The sequence below is a fragment of the Peromyscus maniculatus genome, chromosome 6 (genome assembly GCF_049852395.1).
Source record: "Peromyscus maniculatus bairdii isolate BWxNUB_F1_BW_parent chromosome 6, HU_Pman_BW_mat_3.1, whole genome shotgun sequence".
Taxonomy (NCBI): Eukaryota; Metazoa; Chordata; class Mammalia; order Rodentia; family Cricetidae; genus Peromyscus; species Peromyscus maniculatus.
The window spans coordinates 26139925-26167630 of record NC_134857.1 but is presented as its reverse complement, the minus strand read 5'-3'; positions in this window follow the sequence as shown (position 1 = coordinate 26167630).

Below are 27706 nucleotides of genomic sequence, written 5' to 3'. Positions count from 1 at the left end.
AACACAGGGAAAGCTATAGAGAAAGATGCTCTTAAGGACTGGCCTCTCAATGTTTCCAGAATGTCCACTGGTTGTTCAGTATTATTAGATGTTCATTCAGAACTCTCACTTGCCTGGATATCTCTGATCTGCATTTTATCATCCTCCTTCTATTCTGTGCTGACAGCTCTTGAGTTTAAATTATCTTCTCCTTGCAGTCAAATTTTAACAATCCAGTTATCTTTTTCTCTCTTTATTATTCATCTGTCTTAAACCAAATGAGAGGATTTTTTTCCAGTGAGACTTACTCTTCACATTTTATAAAAATGAAAGTAACTTTCTGTATTATAGAATTGAATTCAACTTAAAAAGAAGTCTGAACCCCATTTAAAAATGGTTTTGTAACTGGAGAATTGAATGATATTCTTCATGAAATAGCATCACCTTAAGACAGAGGATAAGGGCCCTGAGGATAGCTTATGATGAACTCAAAGGCTCTCCCAAATAATGCTGCCAAGAAGCAGGGCATGATGAAGGATGTGGAAGGAAAGTAGCACCATTTATTCCCCCAAGGGGGCACTGATCCTCCTCCTCAATCTGGGTATCTGAGTCTGGGAAAATGCATTAAGGAGAGAAAGAGAGGAGATAGTGAGGCACCCTTGAAACAAAGGTGGAAATAAAAGAAAAATGAATGAGAAGAGAGAGAGAACTATAAGGAAGTGATAATAGAGTTTCATATGCAACAGGACAATTTACAATCTGTAGTGTAGACTAATGTTGTTTGCATAATAAGCCCAGGTTATGCACTTGCATTCTGGAAATGAGAACTTTCCTGAGCAGAGCCAAAGTGACCTGAGATGGGAGACATTCCAGCCACCTGCCTCAGTGACCTTTCATGTTGTGTCTCGTGAGGATCATGTATGACTGTGAATGAGTTTTATGAGACATTTTGGATAGGGTTGTAGACAAATGGTTTGAGAGAAGCAACTATGTCTCTAGCTGTATCTAGTAGCACCTCATGTCACCTTCTCTGAAGCCAAAGCTTCTCAGACATAAACCCAGTTGCTGAAGAGATGAGAGGAGATGGCTAACATTCTCCAACATGAACTGAGCTGAGGATGATTGGCACCTCGCTTCAGGAAATGCTTGATGGCTCAACTCTGGAGACCAGTTTAAAGCTTGCAAGAAAATTAGGTGAATACAACATTGCTTCCAGATTTGGAAACTTGTTTACATATCCTGCAGAAAATATCATGAGCTTTTAGAGTCTACTTTAAATATCTACAGATTATATTTCTATAATACTGGGAGCATTAACTTTGTTCATTTTACTAGCTTTGGTAATTCTCTTTGGGAGCATAATGCTGCGTTGAAATTTTGTCCTTTAACCTATGATATTTATGTATCATTTAATATGAAATTTATGAGGTTCCAACTCTGATTTCCAAATGGATGCAAATCAGAACAGAGTATTTGCATTCCTTCATTTCTAACCCACATACATAAAGTTCAACTTTAAAATGCCACTTGCTTGTCTGTTTCATAGAAGCTATATGTATTTATAAGTTCTTTGTGTCTATAGACTACTTTGAATTCTAATTTTAGTGCTGTACTGAAAACTAAGTAAAAAAAATACTACAAAATTGAAGGTAGAGTCAAATAATTTTTCCTTTCAATTCCTGAAAACTTTTCGGTTCCCAAGGGAGTAGAATTTGTCTGAGGGCAAAGAAATACATGTTTCCCCCCCCCAAAAAAGAGACATATTTCATTTCTTTTTATAAACATTTTAGCTTGGTTAATTATTTCAAATTCATTCTCATTTTCATGGATGATATTTGGATGAAGTAATACAAGTCCACTACTTAAAAATCTTAAGTAGTTTGATATTTCTAGTATTTTAATATTAATAATTGACCTACTGTACTTTGTCAGTATATTCAATATCAATGACTTGCCAAAATAATCTAACTATGAGGAAATTTTGTAAAAGGGCCAATATTTTTGTGCACTAAAATTTGGGCAAAACACATGCAGTATCAGTAATTTTGGCACACAGCAGTTGTTGATAAAATATATTCATGTGAGTAATTCTGTTTTAAGGGTTGAAATATAGTAAAATAACCTGAACAAATTCCAAAAGACTGGTTCTGTATTTGTTTGCCTACTCACACTCATTTTAAGTTCTGAAGAGATTTCCCTCATGGTTACCTTTGTACAATTTGTCCCAAACCTATCTATTCAATCAATACAATGGCCTTATTGAACTCTTTACCCTGGACTCTGATAAAGTCTGTGTTAAAATCACACACACACACACACACACACACACACACACACACACACACACAAATTAATGAGAAGCTTTGCTTACAATGTTTGCATGAATTAAAAGTCAGTTACATGTAAACATTTAAAAATGGTGTGGGCTGGTTTAGCACCTTCAAGACATAGCATTATTAGGTTATAGCCCTTGTGTTCCAAGGCTCCTTGGAACCAAAACTGAGCCAAACACTGCCTATTCTTTGTACACCTTGCCTTAATGGTTGAAAGAGAGTGATGGAGAATGTGTTAATTCTGTTCTTTCAAATCTTGAGGACTTTCTCCTTATTTATATATTTTAGCTGGCACAAAGCATTTGCTTTTAATACTTTCTCCAGAAAACTTACGTAGGTGACAGATCTTCTTCAAAATTTTTACATATTTTAATTGTTTTATTACTCTATGAGGATTCTAGAGTTGTAGGCCTTTCTATGTATCAGTTCTTTTTTTAATTTTATAATTAATTTAATTTTACATATCAGCCATGGATTCTCCTGTCCTTCCTCCTCCCCCTGCCCCGCCGTCCTCCCAATCCATCCCCCATTCCCACCTCCTCCAAGGCAAGGACTCCCCTGGGGATTCAGCTCGGCCTGGTAGATTCAGTTGAGGCAGGTCCAGTGCGCTCCTCCCTTCACCTAGGTTCAGCAAAGTATCCCAGCATAGGCCCTAGGTTCCAAAAAGCCAGCTCCCCAGCACTCGGGAGGCAGAGGCAGGCAGATCTCTGTGAGTTCAAGGCCAGCCTGGGCTACCAAGTGAGCTCCAGGAAAGGCGCAAAGCTACACAGAGAAACCCTGTCTCGAAAAACCAAAAAAAAAAAAAAAAAAAAAAAAAACCAAAAAGCCAGCTCATGCACTAAGAACAGGTCCCAGTCCTACTGCCTGGAGGCCTCCTAAATAGTTCAAGCTAATCAACTGTCTCACTTATCCAGAGGGCCTGATCCAGTTCCATGGGAGCAGGGACAAATAGCCAAACTAGTGGAAACACATGAACTGTGAACCAATAGCTGAGGAGCCCCCATGGAACTGAATACATAGCAGTTCTTAATGTTCTACTTCATAGGTTTGAAAATAAGAAGTAAAAATTAGTTTTTCTATGTTTCAGAGGTCATTCTCTCTCCCTCTCCCTACCGGACCCCCACCCTTTAAAATGTAATACATCTGGTGCACCTCATCCAAATGTTTACCCTTTCCATTAAGGGATACCATATCGGAGAGCTCCCGAGCAGAGTCAGTCTCATAGTTCTCAAGACGCTGGCATATTTTACTCCTTCAGTTACTGCTTCTAACATTCTTTCCCACTTCTAAAATCATTTTAAGTTTTTGTTAGCTTAACAAAGCCGATTTCATATATTTCCTGCTCAGTCGTTATTTCTAGCACCTTAGTAATAGCCTTGGTCTTTAAGCTCCTTATTGAACTTCATTTCCTACATCAATGATGAGGTCTCACTCTTACATCTCTCCAATATTTTAGTTGGCAAATCCCATGCTTTGGTTCTGATTTTAGTTTGCTCTTCCTTATTTTCAGCATAGTATCTCAATTACCTTGCACATTTTTGTCAGCATATTTCATTCACGTGGCATCTTGTGCAACAAGCTTGGCAAGATTTGATGGATGTCATTCTGTTCAGGTTGACCTTGCTCCCTGCCTGCTGGCCAGTTCAGATGGGCTCTGACTCAGCCAACCTAGCTCATGGAACTCAAGCCTAATCGTCTTAAACAACAGCAGACTTAGAGCGGATATGCAAAAAAACAGTATCTTCCCTCATGGGAAGTAGTACATGGGAGGCAGGTGGGTAGTATTTGCTTACATTCCCAAAGATGTCTGCTTTTTCTTTCTGAATTATCTATGCCTTGGGTCTCTGTCCTGGTTTCCTTTCTGTTGCTGTGATAAAACGCTCACAAAAACCAATTTGGAAAAGGAAAGAACTTATCTGGGTTACACTCCCACATTACAGTCCAACTTTGAAGTCAACCTCTTACTTAATTTGACTATATAGGCTGCTCTCAGGGTCCTTAGCTATGACTTTTGGTCTTCGACCTTCAGGATCTCCAGCTTCATTCTGGGGCAAGAGGCTCTGGCGTCTTTAGTGTTCCTACCTCAGATCGGTGTTGCCATGTTGGTGAACCTGTTGCTCCTCCTTCCCCTCAGACCGGCAACTGTTGCTTTCTGTCCAGGATCCTTAGAATCACTGCTACCTTCTTTATCGAGGAGACAGTGTTCTCAAGTCCCCTGCTTCAGATATCTGCTGTCACATTCTGTCAGTGACTGCCCGTTCTTCAGCTGTCACTGCACCTTTCTTTCTGAGTGGGTCTTCTTTCCGGGATATCCGTTTCCCGGTCAGTTCACAGAGCCAACGTGCTGGTACACCGGACCCTAAAAGCATGGAGGCTCAGGAGAAGCCAGTAAATAGGAGCTGGGAACAGAGAGGAAACAAATGTCTGGACAGATCACATGTTCCATACATATCCCTAGAACTATCCCAATGTATGTTGTTTGCTTGTTTAACTTTTTGTTTGTAACTTTTGTCAATTTTAACCTAAATATCATTGGACGACAACATGTGTTTGTAGTGTTGGATTATTTATATTGATCTATAAAACTGGTAGTTTATCCAGTTTATTTAGTTCTTTGTCATAAACAAGCAAATGTCAATTACTTGGGTGGATTTTTTAAGTTTCATTCCTTATTTTGTATTGTTCAAGTTCTCTAGCATATGTGTACAGTCAACACACATACAATCGAAAAAAATCTTTAAGCTGAGTATGTTGGTACAGGCCCCTAATTCCAGTATTCACAAGGGTCCAGGATAACAGAAAGATCACAAATTAGAGGCCATCTTAGGCTCCATTAATGGAGCGCCAGGCCAGCCTTGCCTAATAGCAAAATACTATCAAAACAAACAAACCCACAAAGCATATTTCTACAACATTTTAGTTGCTTAGATAATAAGTTGCAATTTTGTTCTAATTAGCTTTTATCTTATTTCTATTTGGCTACTGGAGTTTTTAGTTTGATGTTCTGGCTAGATCATTTTGTCTGACTTTTAGAAATTTCATATATGTAGATGCATTTTGAATTGTAAAGTTCTTCTTTTGAAAACATTAAAGGGCTTCACATTGTTGAGGTTTTTTGATGAAAAACACTACGGCCTTTCTCTGCTTTGCTCTTGTTTAAAGTTGTGCTGCTCAGTATTCTACCACAAAATCCTGTTGATAGAAACATGATCTCCTCTCTCTCTCATATGTATTGGTCTCCTGGAGCTTGGCCTGGCACCAGCTGTGGATCTCTGCATCTACTTCCATCAGTTACTGGATGGCTCTATGGTTACAGTTAGGGTATTCACCAAGGATTCTATGAATGAGCAAGGGACATTGAGATCATGATGGGGAAACATAGAGATGACCAAGCCAAATTAGTGGGAACTCATAAACTATGGACCAATAGCTGTGGATCCCCCATGGGACTAGACTAGGCCCTCTGCATAGGCGAGACAGTTGTTTAGCTTGCACTGTTTGGAGGGCCCCCTGGCAATGGAATCAGGATCCGTCCCTGGTGCATGAGCAGGTTTTTTGGAGCCCAGTGCCTATGGTGGGACACCTTGTACAGCTGTGGTGCAGGGGGAGGGGCTTGGACCTGCATCAACTGGATGTACCAGGTTCTTATGACTCCCCATATGAGGTCTTGCCTTGGAGGAAGTGAGAATGGGGGGTGGGTTGGGGGAAGGCTGGGCAGGGCGGGAGGAAGGAGGAGAGGGAGATTTGTGGTTGGTATGTAAAATGAATAGAAATGTAAAATGAATAGAAAATCTCTTAATAATAAAAGATGAAAAAAAGAAAATTCCTTAATAAGAAAAAAAAAGAAAAGGAACAAAAAGGAAAGAAACATGATCTCAGCTGCACATATCTGTACCACAGCACTGAACATGAAGGAATGGCAGAAGCACTAAGATGCAGTTTAGAGTATAACCAAATAGTCCCCAGGTGTAACATACAGGCTTTATCCAAGGCAATGCATGTCATTAGCACCCATGGACTCTTCACCATTTCTTAATAAGCTTACCTTAGAACAAGCATATACCAAGTGTCAACACAATGTACAGCTCTTCCTTCAAAAGAAGTATAAGAGGTTTATTCTAAACCTGAGTGATCATGGTGCAGGATCACATACCTGATTGCCCCGGATGACCTCTTCTACTGTAGCAGTGGTCATATGAAATTTTACAGTTGGTGAACTAAAGACAATCCATGTATCAATACAGTTATCAAGTACATCAGTCGGGAGTGCAGGCAGACAAGGCACAGCAAAGCAAATCTTGAGATGGGTTTTCAGATGTTACTTGATCATATTCTCAGCCTTTTGAGGAGTTGGTGATAACTGATTATCTACTAAGTTAATATTCTCCAAATATTTTACCTGATGGTCAAAGGGATGTTAGGTCAAATAAAGGAGTGGGCAATAACTGTTAAGGGACCTGAGATGATGATGATCAAAGGTAATTTTGTCTCAGTCTCTACACAGTCTCAAGCTCTAATTAGTCAGTCAATAGAAACTTCAGAATTAATAATCTCAAATTTCTTATTTACCAAGGTATAAAGATACAAAGAACAAAATTTCAACTGTTTATCTGTAAAACTAAAGGGTATCGGAGTCCACAGATTGTCAACATGGATGTTGGCCAGCCCTGTTTTGCTATAGAAGTCAAACAGCCTTTTGCCGTTGTAGAGCTGAAGAACTGTATGATTTGGGGGGACCCAGGGAGATTTAGATGAGGAAAATGGGGTTGAATATGGTCATATCACATTATATATAAGTATGAATTGCTCAAAGAAAACATTTCAAATTTTTTTAAGCACTCAGAAAAGCCACACAAAAACTTCATTGAGATATGGCACCTACAGCTCTCCACAGTGCCTCCCTCAAAGTGCCTTGCCTGGATTCCCCTGTCATCATTTTAAAAATTATTATTTTTTGAAAGGGATTTTCATATTTTTCTCTAGTATTAGTAACTGTACATTATGTCTCCATACAACAAAACCAAAGAGTCCAGAGAGCAATCTGAAACAGCAGTTTGGGAAATGTGCTATCCAAGGAATAAAGAGTGATTGTCCATGAGAGACTATAGATTACATGTATTTATGTTGCCACAGGTAACATTTATTAGACATTCAAAATAGCACACAACTTAGAAATCACATAAATTGTGACCTGGAGCTAATTAGATTCAGCATTTAATGGAGTGAAGTTATTGACGGCTCACTAAAGTGAATTAAGAAAAGCAGTAACTGCACTATGTTAAAAGTAATAAAATGTTGATTTTTTTTCCTAAGCTCTTAGAAGATTATTATAAAATTGCTCTAGGCTACTGAGTTAATGTGCTACACCCAATTACTATTCTTAAATCAGTGAGGACATGTCTATTTATTGAAAGTAGCTTACATGTTATTGTTTGTAATTTTTATCCATATTTAAGAAATTAGACACATGAAATATTGAAATTGAACAAAACACATGATAGATGTCAAGCTAATGACATACAAAGACCATTTTGCATCCTGTTATCTCCAATTTTTGGTATTTTTCAGACATGTGTTTTAGCACAGGGGTGCACAAATCTCTGAGACCTTTAAATTCAATTTTTAAAGACTGAAATTTCCCACAAAGACTTTTATAGGAAAATGTCCTATTACTCATTTCAAGGAATAGAAGCCCACTTTAAAACTATTTCTTGAGGATGCTACTAGGACATTTTCTTAATAGCCTTAAGAAATGGAGAAAAAAATTGACCATTAGCACAACTCATAATCATTATTCAAATGATGTGGCACCAGCATATTTTTAACCCTACAAACAAGGAAATTCAAACCCCAAAAAAGGGGGGAACAAATAAATGATAACACATAGTACTAAACATAACAGTAATCAGTCCTGTGTTAAGACAGCTGAAGAAATATTCTAAATACTAAAGATAAGAGGCAGAGGAGTTCAAATGCATCAGCTGCTGATTATGGCTAGGGGAGGGTTGGGTTTAGATATCAGGAGTATAGCTTTTATTTACTTATTGAATTTTAAGTCAGAGAGCTCCCTTAAATCCATTGAATGCACAAGATTAACTTTGTGTTATAGCAACATTCCACCTGAATTCATTCAAAGAAGTTCCTGTGACCACTCTGAGACCAGACAAGGAAGTGGAAATAAGCTTCCACAGAGCCACGGTCCCTGTGGCGACAGCTCGATTGTACCACTGCAGTCCAGCTGATAGACACATTAATTAGCTTGATGGTGGTAATCATTTCAACAATGCACAGGAATATCAACACAGGAAATTAGACACCCTGAATCCCATTTTATTTGTCAATTATACCTTACTGATGCTGAGGGGAAAAAGGCACACACGAAAGTTCAGTCTTTGCTCCAATTATTTAGCTAATTGACACAATCCTCCACTTTGTTTTATTAGTGAAGATGAATCCTTTAAAAGTTGATGATGTGGCAAAAGAATGTTATTCTCATCTTGTACTAAAATGGATGCTGGTAATGTAAAACTAAATGAATTCTGAAAAATGGAGATGCAAGAGTCACAAAGCAGAAAACTGAAATGATTAAAGCAGTTCATCAGTCCTGAGAACCTCTGCTGTCCACAACTTTCTCAAGGAAAATATTGCTCTAAGGGAACCATTTGGCATGGTGTTAAGTGTAGAATCTGTATAAATACCACTTTACATAATGCAGTATTTTTAAGTAGGAAAGATATAGCTTTTGCAGCAACATATCAAAGCATTGTCCTTCCTAAGATCTTCAAGAAAAAAAGATTCTACCATCATTATCTACAGAGCCAAGGTAAAAGGTGGCTTCAAATATTTGAATATTTATAATATAAAAGTTCAAAGGTTAAAAGCAATCATGTATTTTTTCAGCTAAATGTTAAGAAAATGAATTCAAATTTAGAATTGATGCTTCCTATGCTTTTCATAAGGAAGTTTCTGAAGCAATGGTATCAAGAGCAAGTAGGGATTCCCTGGAAACCCACAAGCCACTCCAACCAGGGAAACAGCTGCAGCTATTCGCCTCTCCTTCCTCTCCTCTAATTCTAATCCCTGTTTTACTCCCAACTCTGTAGCAGACCATCTTCTCCTGCTCCCCTCTCCTCTCTGCCCCCATCTCCTGCAGATCACATAAATCTTCTCCAACTTCCCTTGTTACTCATTCTATTATTCCAGCCCCCAACTACAGTATGCATTCCTGGAAAACCACCAGCAAAGCCTGCCAGAGAAGCAAGTAGACAAGATTGAGATCTTTGCTCTCCATTCCTCTCCTCCAAATCCAATCCCCAGTCTCATTTCCAGCTCTGAGTAGAACACATGTGGAATCCCCTCAGGCTCTACCCCCATTCCCAGGGAACTAAGCAGAACTCAGTGGAACACCCTGCCTCTTTCCCTCCTGTGGAATCATTTACCCTCCCAGGCCATTCCAATTCCTAGGTGTCAGCTCCTATACCTAGAAACACATCTTATTCCAGTGGCCACACATAACACAATCCCAGAAGAATTCCCTACCAAGCAATTCACAGCTACCAGAGAAAGCTACAGAAACCAAGGAAGAAGATAACTACCCAACAAAGACCAGAAATCAGCACCTAGAATTACAATCATCCCAAACCCAGATGCCTAGACAAGAGCATAAAAAAGTAATCAATACCAGCAGGGACAATTGTCTCCACGAGAGCCCAGCAACCCTATGACACCAAGACCTGAGAACTGTAATATTAGCCAAGGCACAAGAAAACAATCTTACAGCCCTTATAAATATGAAAAAGGCCCTTAAAGAGGAAATTAAAGAAATCTGGGAAAGACATATACCACACACACACACACACACACACACACACACACCGGGTGGGGGTTGGAGAAGAAATAAAACCATTCAAGACCTGAAAGTGGAAATAGAATCAATAAAGGAAACTCAAAGTGAGGGAAATTTGGAAATGAAAAACTTGGGAAGTCAAACAGGACCTCAGAGGCAAGGCTCAGCAAAAGAATACAAGAAATAAGAGAAATAATCTCAGACATTGAAGACACAATGAAAGAAACAGATACCTCAGTAAAAGAAAATATTAAATCCAAAAGACTCTTGACACAAAACATCCAGAAAATCTAGGACAGTATGAAAAGGCCAATCTAAGAATAATAGGAATAGAGAAAGGAGAAAAAACCCAAGTCAAAGGCTCAGAAAGTATGTTCAACAAAATTATAAAAGAAAATTCCCTAACACAAAGAAGGAGATGCCTATAAAGGTACAAGAAGCATACAGAAGCATACCACAATAATCAAAACATTAAATATAGAGAACAAAGAAGGAATATTGAAAACTTCAAGGAAAAAAGAACAAGTATCATATAAAGGTAGGAAAACACCTGATTTGTGGATGAAGCATTTAAAAGCCCTAAGGACCTGGACAGATGTTCTAAGAGACTGCTGGCAATAGACTGCTGGCAATGGTCGAGAGACAGCCGGAACTGACCTACTCTGGTGATGAGATGGCCAAGCACCCTAATAGTCATGCCAGAAATCCCATCCAACGACTGAGGGATATAGATGCAGAGATCCACAGCTAGGCCCCGGGTGGAGCTCTGGGAGTCTAATTATCGAGAAAGAGGAGGGTTTGTATGAGCGAGAATTGTTGAAACCAAGGTTGGATAAAGCACAGGGACAAATAGCCAAACGAATGGAAACACATGAACTATGAACCAAAGGCTAAGGGGCCCCCAACTGGATCAGGCCCTCTGAATAGGTGAGACAGTTGATTGGCTTGATCTGTTTGGGAGGCATCTAGGCAGTGGTACCGGGTCCTGTGCTCATTGCATGAGTTAGCTGTTTGAAACCTGGGGCTTATGCAGGGATGCTTGGCTCAATCTGGGAGGAGGGGACTGGACCTGCCTGGACTGAGTCTACCAGGTTGATATCAGTCCTCAGGGGAGGCTTTGCTCTGGAGGAGGTGGAAATGGGGGTTGGGCTGGGGGGAAGGTGAGGGGGGCGGGAGTGGGGAGAGCAAGGGAATCCGTGGCTGATATGTAGAACTGAATGGTATTGTAAAATAAAATAAAAGGGAAAAAATTTTTAAAAAAGAAGCTTTGAAAAAACAAACAAACAAACAAACCCAAACCACTACCCTCAGCAAAACTTTCAGTCACAATAGATGAAGAAAATAAGGCTTTCCACGATAAAAAAAAAATCGTATTTAAATAATATCTATGTACAAATCCAGCCCTACAGAAAGCTCTAGAAGGAAAACACCAACCTAAAGAGCCTAATCACACTCAAAACACAAGAAATATATAATCCCAATAATCCCAGACCAGCAAATCAAAAGAGACAAAACACTCACACACACACACACACACACACACACACACACACACACACACACACACACACCATCACTACCACCACCACCACCAAAATAACAGGGATCAATAAACACTCATCATTGATATCTCTCGACATCAATGGTCTCAATTCTCCAAAATAAAGACACATACAAACAGAATGGATATGAAGACAGGATCCATCCATCTGCTGATGCATGAAACACATCTTAACATTGAGGATATTCATCACCTCAGTGAAAATGGATGGAAAGATATTCCAAGCAAAGGGACCTAAGAAGCAAGTTGGTACAGCCATTTTACTATCTAATAAAATAGACTTCAAACCAAAATTAATCAAAAGAGAAGGGAAAAGATACTATATACTCATAAAAGGAAAAAAAAACACTAAGATGACATTTCAATTCTTAACATCTATGCCCCAAACACAAGGGCACCAAAGTTTGTAAAAGAAAAATTACTACAATATATATTGACCCTCACACACTGATATTATGAGACTTGAATACCACATTCTCACCAATAGACAGGTCATCCAAAGAAAAACTAAACAGAAAAATCCTAGAGCTAACAGATATAAACTAAATGAATCTAGCATATATACAGAATTATACCTTCTTCTCAGCACCTTATAGAACTTTCTCCAAAACTGACCACATATTCAGACACAAAGCAAGTCTCAACAGACACAAGAAAATTAAGTAACACCCTGTATCCTCTCTGATTACCAGGGATTAAAGCTGGATATCAACAACAACAGAAATAACAGAAAGCTTACAAACTCACAGAAACTAAACAATTTTCTACTGAATGAAAAATGAGTTGAGACAGAAATTAAGGCTTTCTTTAATTGAATGAAAATTAATACACATACTCAAATGTATGGAACACAACAGAGGCAGATCTAAGAGGACAGTTCATAGCACTAAGTGCTATTTAAAACTATTTTAAAAAAAAGTGGAAGACACCAGTAGGAGGTGGTGCATGCCTTTAATCCCAGCACTCTTGAGACAGAGGCAGGAGAATTTCAGTGAGTTCAAGACCAGCCTGGTCTACAAAGTGAGTTTCAGGACAGCCAGGGCTGTTACACAGAGAAGCCCTGTCTCAAAAAATCAAACGAAAAAAAAGAAGTGTCTGTTAAAAAAAAAATGAAGAGATCTCATACTAGTAATTTAATAGATCATGTAAAAGCTCTAGAAAAAAATCAGGCTCAAGAGGAATAGATGACAAGAAGTAATCACACTCACAGCTGAAATCAACAAAATATAAAGAAAAAGTGCTAAAAATCATCGTAACAAAGAGTTAGTTCTTTGAGAAAATCAATAAGATTGACAAACACTTATTCAAATAAAACTAAAAGGCAGAGGGGAAAATACCCAAATTAACAAAATTAGAGATGAAAGGGCAAACATAACATCTAACAAGAAAATCCAGAGAATCATAAAAACATACTTTAGAAACCTATTCACAACCAAATTAGAAAATCTAAATAAAATGAATAATTTTCTTGATAGGTACCAAAGTTAAATAAAGATCAGATAGGCAATTTACACACACCTTTAACCCCTAGTAAAATAGAAACAGTCATTAAAACTCTCCAAACAAAAAATAAAAGCCCAGAACCATATGGTTTTAGTGCAGAACTCCACAAGACTTTAAAACATGAGTTAGCACCCATATTTCTCAAATTATTTCACAAAATAGAAACCAAAGGAACACTGCCCAATTCATTTTATGAGGTCACAGTTACTCTGATACTCAAGCAATATAAAAACTCAGCAAAGAAAGATAATTACAGACCAGTTTCTCTGTAAATACAGGTGCAAAAATTCTCAATAAAATACTTGAAAACTGAATCCAAGAAGTCATCAAAAAATCATCCACCATGATCAAGTAGTCATCATCATTATCTCAGACCTCAAATTGTATGACCGAGTTTTAGTAATAAAACAGCATAAAACTGGCACAAAAACAGACACATTGATTGATTGTGTGATTGATTGATCAGTGAATCCACATACCTATGGACACCTGATGTTTGATAAAGAAGCCAGAAATACACACTGAAAAAAAAGACAGTATCTTCAACAAATGGTACTGGTCAAATTGGATGTCTACATGTAGAAGAACACAAAAACCCTGCACAAAACTCACCGCCAGATTTCTCAAAGACCTTGATATGAAAGAAGATACACAGAACTTGATAGAGGAGAAAGTGGTGAACAGCCTTGAATGCATTGGCACAGAGAAAGACCCTCTGAACAGGACACCATTAGCATAGGCACTGAGATCAACAATAATCAATGGGACCACATGAAACAGAAGTTTCTGTAAGGCAAAGGGCACCATTAATAGGACAAAATGGCAGCCTACAGAATGGGAACAATATTTTTACCAACTCTATATCTGATAGTTAATATCCAAAAAAATATAAGTAAGTCAAAAACCTAGATATCAAGAAAATAAACAACCCAATTAAAAATGGGGTATAGAGCTAAACAAAAATTCTCAGAAAACTCAAAAGGCTGAGAAACAATGAAAGAAATGCCCAACATCCTTAGCCATCAAGGAAATGCATATAAAACTACTTTGAGATTTCATCTTACACCATCAGAATGGATGTGGAGTAAGGAGAACACTCATCCATTGCTGGTAGAAGCATAAACTTGTACAGGCACTACGGAAATCAGTGTGGCAGTTCCTCAGGAAGATAGGAATCAATCTCCCTTAAGATCCAGTTATACCACTCTTGGGCGTATGTTCAAATGATGCTCCATCCTACAACTAGAACACCTGCTCAACCATGTTCATTGTCACTCTATTCATAATTTCCAGAAACTGGAAACAACCAAAATGTCCCTCAACAGAAGAATGAATAAAGAAAACGTGGTACATTCACACAATGGAATATTAGTCAGCCTAGAAAAAAATTCCTCTTGAGTGAGGTAACCCAGACCCAAAAAGACAAATATTGTGTATATTCACACTTATGTGGATATTGGCTGTCATGTCAATAATAACCAAACTACAATAAATAGAACAACAGAGGTTAGGTATAGAATGAGGAATTGTGGGACAGATAGATCACTCTGGGAAAAAGAAATAAAATAGTTAGTTATGAATGGATGGGGGAACTATAATGGAAGGATAAAATGGGGATGGAGATATAAGATGGAGATGAGGGAGGTAATATGACGAGAGATAGCTAAAATTAAGAGCATTTGAGGGGTCATATGCAAACCTAGTAAAATAGATGTTTCCCTAAATGAAGGTGATCTAAATGAAATCACCAAATAGTGGGGAGACAGAGCCCCAATTAGACATCTCTTATCACCAAATGAAGCTTCCAGTACAGTGATTGGGTTACATCTTATTCAGTTATTGCTCAAAGGGGTCCGATGAGAACTCCCAAACAACCCAGTCTATTGCCAAGACTAGAAGTTGCTCTGCACAAACTGACAATAATGAAACCCCATTGCTAAAGACAACACCTACACAACTCACTGAGCATGGAGACTTCAAGCTGGTGCCTACATAGAACCTTTACCCATATGTGCTCATGTCTTTGGTGCAGGAAGTTATTCTGCAGGCTACTAAAGGAGAAACATAAACACCAACCCAACTACAAATGCTTTAATCAAAAACGGCGTCCTGCCTGCAAGTTATGCTCATAAAATGGTGGCACAAATCTTGTGGGAGTAACCAACCAATGTCTTATTTGATTTAAGGTCCACTCCACCAGGTGGAATCCATACCTTACATTGGTCGATTAACCAAGAATCTGAAACTAGATAGCCCGGGAACCTAAGATAAGACCAAATGCTACTGTTATAGTAAAAGAATGAAGCAACAATATGACTTCTAATGTCATTCAGCTATGCAGATACATCAGTGCCTTTTTCAACCATCATCAGAGAAGCTTCCTCCTGCAGCAAATGGAAGTAAATACGGAGACCCACAGCCAGATATTATGCAGAGAATGAGAGATCTAGAACTCTTAGCCCTAAACAGTATGTCTCCATGAACCAATCCCCTCCCCTCAGGGAACTTGTGGAAGGAGATGCAGAAAGGGTAGATGCCAGAGGGGATCCAGGACACCAAGACCCTCTATATCAGCAGGATTGATGCACATAGGAAATCAGAGAGACTGAGGTAGCATGCACAGGGCCTGCATGGGTCCACAAATTATGGCTTCTAGTTTAGTGTTTTTTATTGGATTTCTGAGTGTATGCATGAGTGGGTCTCTGTGTCTCTATCTGCTTCTTGTGACATTTCTTGAACTCTTTCCTTCTGCCTGTTTGTTTTGTCCTATTCTGATGTGTTAGTTTTTGTTTTTATCATCTTTTTGTTTTATTTTATTTTATTTTATTTTATTTATTATTCCTTAGAAGTCAGTTTTGTTTTCTAATGAGAGACAGAAAGGTTGTGAATCAAGATGGGAGGGACGGTGGGGAGGAACCAGGAGGAACAGAGGGAGAGGAAACCATCATCAGGATGTATTTTGTGAGAAAAACATCTATTTTCAATAAAAGGGGGAGGGTCATGGGAAGAACAGGTATGGTTAAGAAAATCCAGAAGGAAGATCTGTAGGAAGGCGTTTGAGTGTGTCTATTTGGAGACACTCCATGAACTCTCTAGTCACTGCTTGAAGTAATCATCCTGGCCACCCATGTAATGACACTGAGCACAGCTGCTGTGTAACTCTTTGACTAAACAATATATTACCATCTGTATAATAACTGTAATCTTAGAAGATTATTATCTTTCTCTTCAACATACAGATGTGAAGACCACATGTGTAATCCCAAAAAGGAGATTAAAAATTATACTAGCTGCATTAGCTGCTTTTCTTGTTGCGATCAAATAACAGACAAGTAGTAATGTGAAGGAGGAAGAACATATTTTTAGTTCCTAGTTTAAGAGTCTTGTCCATCATCGTACTATGGAAGACATGACAGGGAGCTTACTCTCTTTTGACTTTGTAGGAAACAGAAAAGAGAATGCTGGTGTTTGGTTGGCTGTTTCAGTGTGCTCCCCACCATCTAGACAGTGGAATGGTATCATCCTTATTGAGAGTGGATCTTATTCTCCCATTTAAACCTCTGCATCCATGGCATTCCCAAAAGCCACTCTCTTAGGTGATTCCAAATCTGGTCAGGTTGACAATAAAGATAAGTCAACTCACATAAGTTTCCAAAGAATGGAGAAAAGAAGGAGAAGGAAGCAGAGGTAGAGGGGAGGAGGGGAGAAGGGAAGAGGAGGCCAGTGTTAGAGCACTCGGCTAGCACACACAAGGCCATGAGGTTGATGTCTACCACTCTGAAGAAAAGAATAAAAGGGAGGGTGAAAGGAAGGGGAGAGAAGATGGGAGGGAGAGAGGGTAGGAAGGAGGGAGGAAGGAAGGGAGGGAAGAAACAAGGAAGAATAGAAAAGAATAAACTCTCATTGTTTTTATTTGGGGATACAAACAATTTATAGGGTTTGGGGAGTTGTATTTTTTGTTCTGTTCTGTTTATTTAATATGCAAAAGCCTATTAAAATAGCATTTTTACTTTGCAGGAACAGGCTATAGTTTCCTGCCTTTGCCAACATCACCAAATAGATGTGTGTCACCTGGGAGCAAGCACAAAGCCGTTGCGCAGCCCACTCATGTCAAGGGAAAAGAGGGTTCAGAGTGAAGCCTAGTGCTTTGTCCTCTTCCTGCACAGAAGCCCCCCTGTGCTGGGCCAAGTGAGCATTGACATGCTTTATTTTCCCTAAGTGAACTAAACAGTATCCTTGTCTTTGGGGGACACTAGCTTGGTCTTTCACAAGGAGCACTAAGTCCCCTCTCCTGGCTCCCTTACATGACTCAAGATAGAGAGCTGGGTCTAAGGCTGAACTGTCTGTGGACTCAGAATCTTCTCGCTCCTAATGGCCAATCATTACACTTAATTTGTTTAACTGCAGTAATGTATAATTAGTTCTAATTCCCTTTTAAGCTGAATTACTACCACGGATGTGATGATGTTCATTCTGCTTTGAGTGGTTCTCTTGAACACATCCACATTCCAGTTCCTTCAATAAATAAAGCCCTCTGTGATTGGTTCCCTGAAATCTTCCAGGTTCCCTCTTTCTAACCCCGTCTTCACACACTTTCACTCAATGCTCTCACATTCATTATTGTATGCTTTCAGCCCAAATATCCATGCCTAGGTTTCATGACTACTGTTTCTAATGTCCTGCCTCCAGACACTGAACACTGGATCCTCTAAATCTACACAGAAACATTGTTAAGGTTGGAATTAATATCATACATGCATATACACACATACACACAGGCATGCATATACACATATATACATACACATAAACATCACACACACACACACACACACACACACACACACACACACGGACATACGCACTTTGAATGCATATTCGCTAGCTGCTGGTGGTGATTTTAGAGGCTGTCATCTTTCAGGTGTTGGGTCTAGCTGGTAGATGTGGTTTTGTAGGGGGAACCCTTAAGATTATAGGCCAGCATGCTGGCTGAGTTCTCCACTTCCCGGGGGCTGGTGATATCTAACCAACTGTCACCTGCTGCCACTGTGTGAACTGCTCCCGCTGCCTTGTCCACCCTCTGTGAAGAATTCCATTCTCTGAATTGTGAACCACAATGTACTCCCTCCTGCAAGTGGCTTCTTGCCAGGCATTTTGTCACAGTGACAATAAAGGTAATTAATACAAATGTCAGCTCCTGTCTTTTCATTAGGCTTACTGATTAGACACTGCCTTCGCTTAGTGATATGTTTTTATATATCCTTCATACAAGAAAAGGTTCCATAGTCGTGAGGACTTTACCTGTCTGATTAACTACTTAAACTGAAAGTAAATGGAGTAGTTCCTGGCAGATATTGTACATACAGTAAATCCTCATTTAAAAGAGAATAAATGAACACACACAAACACACACACACACACACACACACACACACACACACACACACACATTCCAAGCAGGAATAGTGTATTTATATATAATTAAAAGCTAGGAAGCTGGAGAAATGCCTCAATGGTTAAGAATACTTGCTGATCTTTCAGAGAACTGTGTTCAGTTATCAGTACCCATGTTGGGCAGTTCATAATTACCTATAATTCTAGCTCCAAGGGCTCCAATGACCTCTTCTGGCCTCTGTGCAGACTCAGACATGTGTATATGCACATATTAATATAAAAAAATTATAAAGTGACACAATTACTCTCCCAGCATCTGCAAAAGGACCACTCCACTGGTATCGATGTAAAATTGTAGACCACGCATGCATTCTGCACTACACAAATCTGTATGTTATTTAGATAAATAAAGTGGGTACCACCAGCTGTAGGTGTGTAGTGCCAAGTCTCTGTCTCGTTTTTTTCCCTAGAGTTCACTTCAAGCTCCAGTGCCTGGCTTGTAGGACGCTAGTATCTGCTGTCACTACCGTTTCTGCTTAGTCTGTCTTTCCTTGAATTTGCTCACCAAACTTCCTAACTGTCTTTCAGGTCCACATGGCACAATGCAAAGCCATCTGCTGAAAATAATTTACATCTTCTTGGCATAAAAAATTTATTTCATTCCATGGTTCTTGCACAGAAAAATCTCTTCTGATTGCTAAACTTAGCAAGCTTTCCCTGTAAATTCCCCCATTTCCTCTGGTTTCTGTAACACCAGTCATTACTTTGTGTTTTCTGGCTGCCTGTCTTTTCATTTCATCTATCAGGTAGGGTCAGTTTTGTTTATCTTATTTATTATTGTATCTGTCAGGGAGCCAGACATATCTGCACCATGAATGAATAAATAGTCGGAACTTGCTTTCCAGAGGTGGTATACCATGACTAGTTTTCTTTGTGTTCTGTATTTCACCATTGTGCAATTTGCAAAATGAACTCACATTTTATTTGTATTTATGGTGGAGTCTCACCTTGTCTTGTGCAATAAAAAGGCAGGGGGACAATGTCCCTTATTTTTGTAATCTGTTGTATATTTCAGCAAATCACGGTGTCTCCATCTTAAAAATCTCAGTCATTCTGCCAAATCCGTGTTGACCAAGGCTGTCCCAGATCAGATTGTCCCATTGTTGCTCTGATCAGTCGTTCTACTGAGTTCTATCTTACTTCCCTCATAAAAATGACTCATTTTTCCTCAAACCCAAGTTATGAATGAACGTTAAATAAAATGATGGCCAAGAGCTAGGGAAACAGCTCAGTCAGAAAAGAACTTGCTGTACAAGCTGAGGGACTAAGCTCAATTCCTAGAAGAGATGATGTTTAATACAAAAAACAAAGTTGGAGGGGAGGGGAAGCAGGAAAGGCAGGGGGCGAGGGGGGGGGAATGGTGGAAGAGCTTTGTAATCCTAACACCAGGGAAGAAGCAGCAGGCAGGTCCCTAGGACTCTGGACAGCATAGCCTACTGGACTACCCCCATGTCAACAAAAACTAAGATTGATGACATCTGAGGAATGACGCTTTCTTCTAGCCTCTACACACACACACACACACACACACACACACACACACACACACACACACACACCACTGATGGGCAAAGCATATATCTATGCACAAAGGCATGTTTTCACAAACCCTGACTGAATCCATTTTGACCCAGTTTCATCCCCAATAAAGCAATTTTACTCTTATATAGCTACCAATGAGATTTGTTTCTCTGATTTAACAGAGCAGATCTATTTTTCCCCAACTGGCTCCCTCACCAGCTGTAAACAGCACACAGTGGTTAGTTAGAACAGGAGACTGGGGTCCCTGGTACTTGGTCTTTATTTTCATGGAATCACACTCCCACCCACTCTGTTTACTGTAAAACTCATTCACAAAAATTACATTGTATTTTTTAGCATCAATGTGACATTAGAAGAACTTTCTCTCCCAGTCACATCCTTTAATGACTAAAAGCAGCAGCACCATTATCAGGGAAACATTGATATGCACCCCATAGCACGCATTAAAAAATGGCATTATTTGAGTTGACCTATTATTCAAGCAAATGACTTTCTAGATTTTAAGTTAGGTGGATTCGTGCTGCTACTATAATCTGATTATAGGCTAAGAGAAAATTTTAATTTATTTTAAATGGCAACAAATTCAAAATGCAGATCAATGTCAGGATGATAGGATCAAGTGCCTTTCAAACAGAGCAGAGAAGGTAAGAATGATTTTCTTTGAGAATTATCTTCTAGGTATAAAATTAGGAACTAGATATTAAATCAGAGATGAGCTGATCGTCTTAAGCAGCTCAATGAGTGTGAGAGCAAAATGAAGGAGGGGAATTAGACCTCTGTGAACCTGAGCAGAGGGGCAGGCTGAGTGTGTGAGATAAACAGCCTAGAGGAGACAGAAAGGCGACAGCGACCTGGAGCTGTGGGGAAGATGCTACTTGGGCTATCAGCAGAAGTGGAGGGGTAGACTGTGATAAAGAGCTTAAAAAGGTAAGAAAGCCCATCAGGTTTCAGATGGCAGACGTCGGCACATGTGAGGCCAGGGTAGAACGATAGCACAAAATAGAAAAGAATGATTGACAAAGAGAAAATATAATTGCATACTCTAGAAAAGTCAAGAAAGGGCTTTGTGAGTTACCATTTTATTGGAAAACAACAGCATTAACGAGACAATGATGAATGTTCTAGGACAAACATAAAGGGCATTATTGAAATGGTAGATACCAGTCAGGGGAATTAGAAATGAGCTTCCTTTAATTAGGAACCAGAGTGGAATAACAAATGTTAAAGCGACATTTGGAGATACGGAAGATGAGACAATATGTTTTCATATGTTGCTATCTGCCGATGGACCTGACGATGCATTGCTGCAGAGCAGCTTAAGGAGTGAATAATAGTTGGCCATCTGGTTGCAAACCCACAGCTTTTGAAGAGAGCAGTTCACAGAGAGCAAGGAGTGAAGGAAGTAGAGTTTTATCAACTGCATCAAAGTTATATGGGAGTAAAGGGGTTGCCTGCTAATGAAGAAAATTACCTCTTCTTGATAAGAGATGAAGGCGCAGAGCTACTGCTGGATAATAAAAAATTCGTCTAGAGCAGAACAGCATAAAATTATATTCAATTCAGGTCCCATGCATTATTAACTCCCTCAAAATTAAAGCCTTTCCTCAGTCTCAGGCAAAGTAGAGGCATGCCATGGGAAGATCACAGGCTTTGAAGTCAGATAAACATGGATTCAAAAGCCAGCTTCACCATCTACAAGTGTAATTTGGAAGAAATCTTTTAACCAATCCTCATTTTGCAGCAAAGATATAGCTACTTACCTCACATGATTTTAAATGACTAGGAAAGGAGAGGTATGTCAAAAAAAAAATGCCATGGTGACTCCCGTCACCATTCACTTAAATATCTACTGAATACTACCATGAGTTAAGTGTGTTTGGAATAATAAAAGCAATTAAAGAAGAGTTATTACATTCCTTCCTCACAGAGCTTACTATTAGAAACAGAGGAGAGAGAGAGAGAGAGAGAGAGAGAGAGAGAGAGAGAGAGAGAGAGAATTGTCAACTAAACACTTACAAATGTAGTAGCACATGTAGCAAAGGAAGTGTACATGGGCTGTTTTATTATTTCATGTGTTCACAGGATTCTGAGGGGTCCTAGGACGTCTCTGATGGTAGGAAATTGAGATGATATTAGCAAGACTGGCTGTTAATGTAAGGGTATTTACCTAAAATGTCTCCTATAGCCTCATGCTTTGAATGTTTCTTCCCCAGCTGGTAGGTTTGGAGGAGGATGGACCATGAGCAGGAATCTAGCTGGTGGAAGTGGAACTAAGAGCAGACAAAGTTGATGTCTGGATCTCTGTTTTGAGCATACTCTGATTCCTGGTCTACCACAATGTGAGCAGCTGCTGTGCACTCTCCCACTGTCACGAGTCAAGATGCTGCCCTCTGCCTTCCCTACTGCGATTCTGTACTGCAACCCTCTGAAACTGAGAGATAAAATAAGTATTTCTTCCCACAAAATGTTTCGGTCAGGAGCTTTCCCACATCCTGATAAAAGTCAACTACAGAGTGGGAATAGAGGAGAGCATTGTGAGAGATGAGACAAGCAGGGCAGTGAGTCTAAGGTCACAGAGAATACACTATCTTAACTGCACATTAGAAGATCACCAATGAAAGCTGTAGACCTTGCCTTTCTGTACACCATTGAAGCTGTCTTTGTCTAACATGAAGGAAACACCAAAGTGTAACTTCTCCACTACTTCTCTTAGTATATTCTTATCTTTGTAACAAACAAGGCCTTGAAAACATTTCAAGGTACCTCTTAAGCATATCTACAAATCTCACGCTGCTCTTATCCAACTGTAATGGGATGTAAGGAGGAGGGTGCTAACAAGAGTGGCCATTGGGCAGTGGACAAAATTGGGCCTTTTGTCCTTCAATTGTAAAACACAGTATAGCAGAGACACCTGACAGTCCATTTGTTTAAGAGTGCAATTTTTTGTGGATTTCTGGGGACCTCTCTAGCACTTTGCTTCTTCCTATTCCCATGGGGTCTAGGGCCTATGCAGGGACACTTTGCTCAGCCTGGGTGAAGGGAGGAGGGGACTGGACCTGCCTTGACTGAATCTACCATACTGAGCTGAATCCCCAGGGGAGTCCTTGCCCTGAAGGAGATGGGAATGGGGGGGGGAGTTGAGGGGAGGGTCGGGAGAAGGCAGGACAGGGGAATCCGTGGCTGATATGTAAAATTAAATTAAATTATAAAATAAAAAAGATACAAGAACTAGAAGAAAGAGAGAGAGAGAGAGAGAGAGAGAGAGAGAGAGAGAGAGAGAGAGAGAGAGCAATCTGTCATCACCTTCTCTTTCCCCTAACCCTTGTTTCAGGATTTTCATAAACCTCTCAATAAGTCATCTTAAATCCATGTCAAAAGAATCTAGATTACATTAGGCTACAAAAATGTTATTCTTGCTCACTTCTCAAAGGTTTCTCTGATCACCTGGAACCTCTGCTCCATATGAAACATCATGAGAGCAGGGATGGGTGATAGAACTGCTATGGAACAATCTTTTTGAACACTATGAATATGCATTACTCTCATCAGCTAATAAAGAGCTGACTGGCCTATAGCTGGAAGGAGGAGGTTAGACAGAGAAACCAGACTAAGAAAATGCTGGGAGGAAGAAGAACAGAGGCACGGGAGTCAGAGGAAACACCAGTCAGATACAGCGGAAGCAGGACATGTTGAAAATGAGGTAAAAAGCCATGAGCCACATGGCAGAGAGTAGTTAAGAATTATGGGTTACATCTGCCCAAGACCCCACCCACTTCCTGAGACTTAGAGACCGGCCCCCAGCTCCCAGCCTGTCCCCGACTGCCATTCTGGACCAGAGCTTGCCCCTGACTTCCCTTCTGGACCAAAGAGTTGGACAAGAGAACTCCCTTTTGGACAAGAGAGAGAGTCTTCCTGAGTCTGTCAGCTCTTTGTGAAACAAGTCCACTGATAAGACCAAGAAGGAATCACAAGGAGATGGGCAGACGTCAAAGCAGAAGTACATACAGCAAAATGAAGAGCAATACAGCATCACCAGAACCTAGCTCGCCTCCAACATCTAGACCTGAACACCAAAAATTGGAAGAAGCAGAAGAAAGTAGCCTTATGAGTAACTTCATGAAGAAGGTAGAGGCTTGTGTAGAGGAAAAGACAAGAAAATTGGAAGAACGCTGTAAACAACTAGAGGAAAGGGCAAACAAATTAGAAGAAAACAATAAAGCCCTCCAAGAAAACAATAAAGTCCTGGAAGAAAACATTAAAATCCTGGAAGAAAACAATAAAGCACTGAAAGAAAATCATGAAAAAGCAATGAAACAAACAAAGGAAACAGTCCAAGATCTGAAAAGGGAATTTGAAAAAATGAAAAAGACACAAACAGAGGGAATGCTGGAAATAGAAAACCTGAGTAAAAGATCAGGAACTTCGGATGCAAGTATAACCAACAGAATGCAAGAGATGGAAGAGAGGATTTCTGGCATTGAAGATACAGTAGAAGAAATAGTTCCATCAGTCGAAGGAAACACTAAAGCCAACAAAGTCATGAACCAAAATGTCCAAGAAATCTGGGACACCATAAAAAGACCAAACTTACGAATTATAGGGATAGAAGAAGGTGAAGAATACCAACTCAAAGGCACAGAAAATATATTCAACAAAATTATAGAAGAAAACTTTCCCAACTTAAAGAAGGAAATGCCTATGAAGATACAAGAAGCCTATAGAACACCAAACAGACTAGACCCCCAAAAAAAAGTCCCCTCGACACATAATAATTAAACAACTAAATGTACAGAATAAAGAAAGAATATTAAGAGCAGCCAAGGAAAAAGGCCAAGTGACCTATAAAGGTAAACCCATCAGAATAACACCCGATTTCTCAATGGAGACTTTGAAAGCCAGAAGGACCTGGACAGATGTAATGCAGATACTAAGAGACCATGGATGTCAGCCAAGACTAATATACCCAGCAAAACTTTCAATCATCATAGACGGAAGGAACAAGACATTCGAAGACAAAGCCAGATTTAAACAATACCTATCCACAAACCCAGCCCTACAGAAAGCACTAGAAGGAAAATTCCAACCGAGGGAAGTCAGATACACACTTGAAAACACAGGCAATAGATAAAGCCACAACAGTAAACCCCAAAGAAGAGAAGTACACACACACTACCACCAAAAATAACAGAAATGAAGAATCACTGGTCATTAATATCCCTTAATATCAACGGACTTAATTCACCTATAAAAAGACATAGACTTACAGAATGGATACGAAAGCAGGACCCATCCTTCTGCTGCATACAAGAAACACATCTCAAATTCAAAGATAGACACTACCTAAGAATAAAAGGCTGGGAAAAGTCTTTTCAATCAAATGGTCTTAAGAAACAAGCAGGGGTAGCCATCCTGATATCCAACAAAATAGACTTCAAACTAAAATCAATCAAAAGAGATCAAGAAGGACATTACATCCTCGTCACAGGAAAGATCGACCAAGATGAAGTTTCAATTCTGAACATATATGCCCCAAACATAAGGGCACCCACATATGTAAAAGAAACATTACTAAAGCTTAAACCACATATAAAACCCCACACATTAATAGTGGGAGATCTCAACACCCCACTTTCACCACTGGACAGATCTCCCAAATCGAAACTTAACAGAGAAATAAAGGACTTAACCGATGTCATGACCCAATTGGACCTAATAGATATCTACAGAACATTCCATCCTAACAAGAAAGAATATACTTTCTTCTCAGCACCCCATGGAACTTTCTCTAAAATCGACCACATACTTGGCCACAAAGCAAATCTCAACAGATACAAAACAATCAGAATAACCTCCTGTGTTCTATCAGATCACCATGGTTTAAAGCTAGATTTCAACAACAACAAAAACTACAGAAAACCTACAGCCTCATGGAAACTGAATAATGCTCAACTGAATCACCAATGGGTTAAGGAAGAAATAAAGCAAGAAATTAAAGACTTCCTAGAGATCAATGAAAATGAAGACACCACATACCCAAACTTATGGGACACTATGAAAGCAGTGCTAAGAGGGAAATTCATAGCACTAAATGCCCACATAAAGAAGTTGGAGAAATCGCACACTAGTGAATTAACAGCACATCTGAAAGCTCTAGAACAAGAAGAAGCAAAGTCTCCCAGGAAGAATAGACGCCAGGAAATTATCAAAGTGAGAGGTGAAATTAATAAATTAGAAACTAAGAGAATAATACAAAAAATTAATGAAACAAAGAGTTGGTTCTTTGAGAAAATCAACAAGATAGACAAGCCCTTATCCAAACTAACCAAAAGACAGAGAGAGAGAATCCAAATCAACAAAATCAGAAATGAAAAGGGGGACATAACAACAGACATTGAGGAAATCCAGAGAATTATAAGGTCATATTTCAAAAACCTCTACTCCACAAAACTGGAAAACCTAAAAGAAATGGACATTTTTCTGGATAGATACCACATACCTAAGTTTAATCAAGACCAGATAAACTATTTAAATAGTCCAATAACCCCTAAGGAAATAGAAACAGTCATTAAAGGTCTCCCAACCAAAAAAAGCCCAGGACCAGATGGTTTCAGCGCAGAATTCTACCAGATCTTCAAAGAAGAGTTAATACCAATACTCTCTAAATTGTTCCACATAATAGAAACAGAAGGAACATTACCCAACTCCTTCTATGAGGCTACAATTACCCTGATTCCTAAACCAAACAAGGATGCAACAAAGAAAGAGAACTACAGACCGATCTCCCTCATGAACATTGATGCAAAAATACTCAATAAAATACTGGCAAACAGACTCCAAGAACACATCAGAACAATTATCCACCATGATCAAGTAGGCTTCATCCCAGGGATGCAAGGGTGGTTCAACATACGAAAGTCCATCAATGTAATACACCATATAAACAAACTCAAAGAAAAAAACCACATGATCGTCTCACTAGATGCAGAAAAGGCATTTGACAAAATCCAACACCCCTTCATGATAAAAGTCTTGGAGCGATCAGGAATACAGGGAACATACCTAAACATAATAAAGGCAATATATAGCAAACCAACAGCCAACATCAAATTAAATGGAGAGAAACTCAAAGCAATTCCACTAAAATCAGGAACGAGACAAGGCTGTCCACTCTCCCCATACTTATTCAATATAGTACTTGAAGTTCTAGCCAGAGCAATAAGACAACATAAGGAGATTAAGGGGATTCAAATTGGAAAGGAAGAAGTCAAGCTTTCCCTATTTGCAGACGACATGATAGTATACTTGAGTGACCCCAAAGATTCCACCCAGGAATTGATAAAGCTTATAAACACCTTCAGCAACATAGCAGGATACAAGATCAACTCAAAAAAATCAGTAGCCCTCCTATATACAATGGACAAAGAAGCTGAGAAGGCAATTAGAGATACATCACCCTTTACAATAGCCAAAAATGACATAAAATACCTT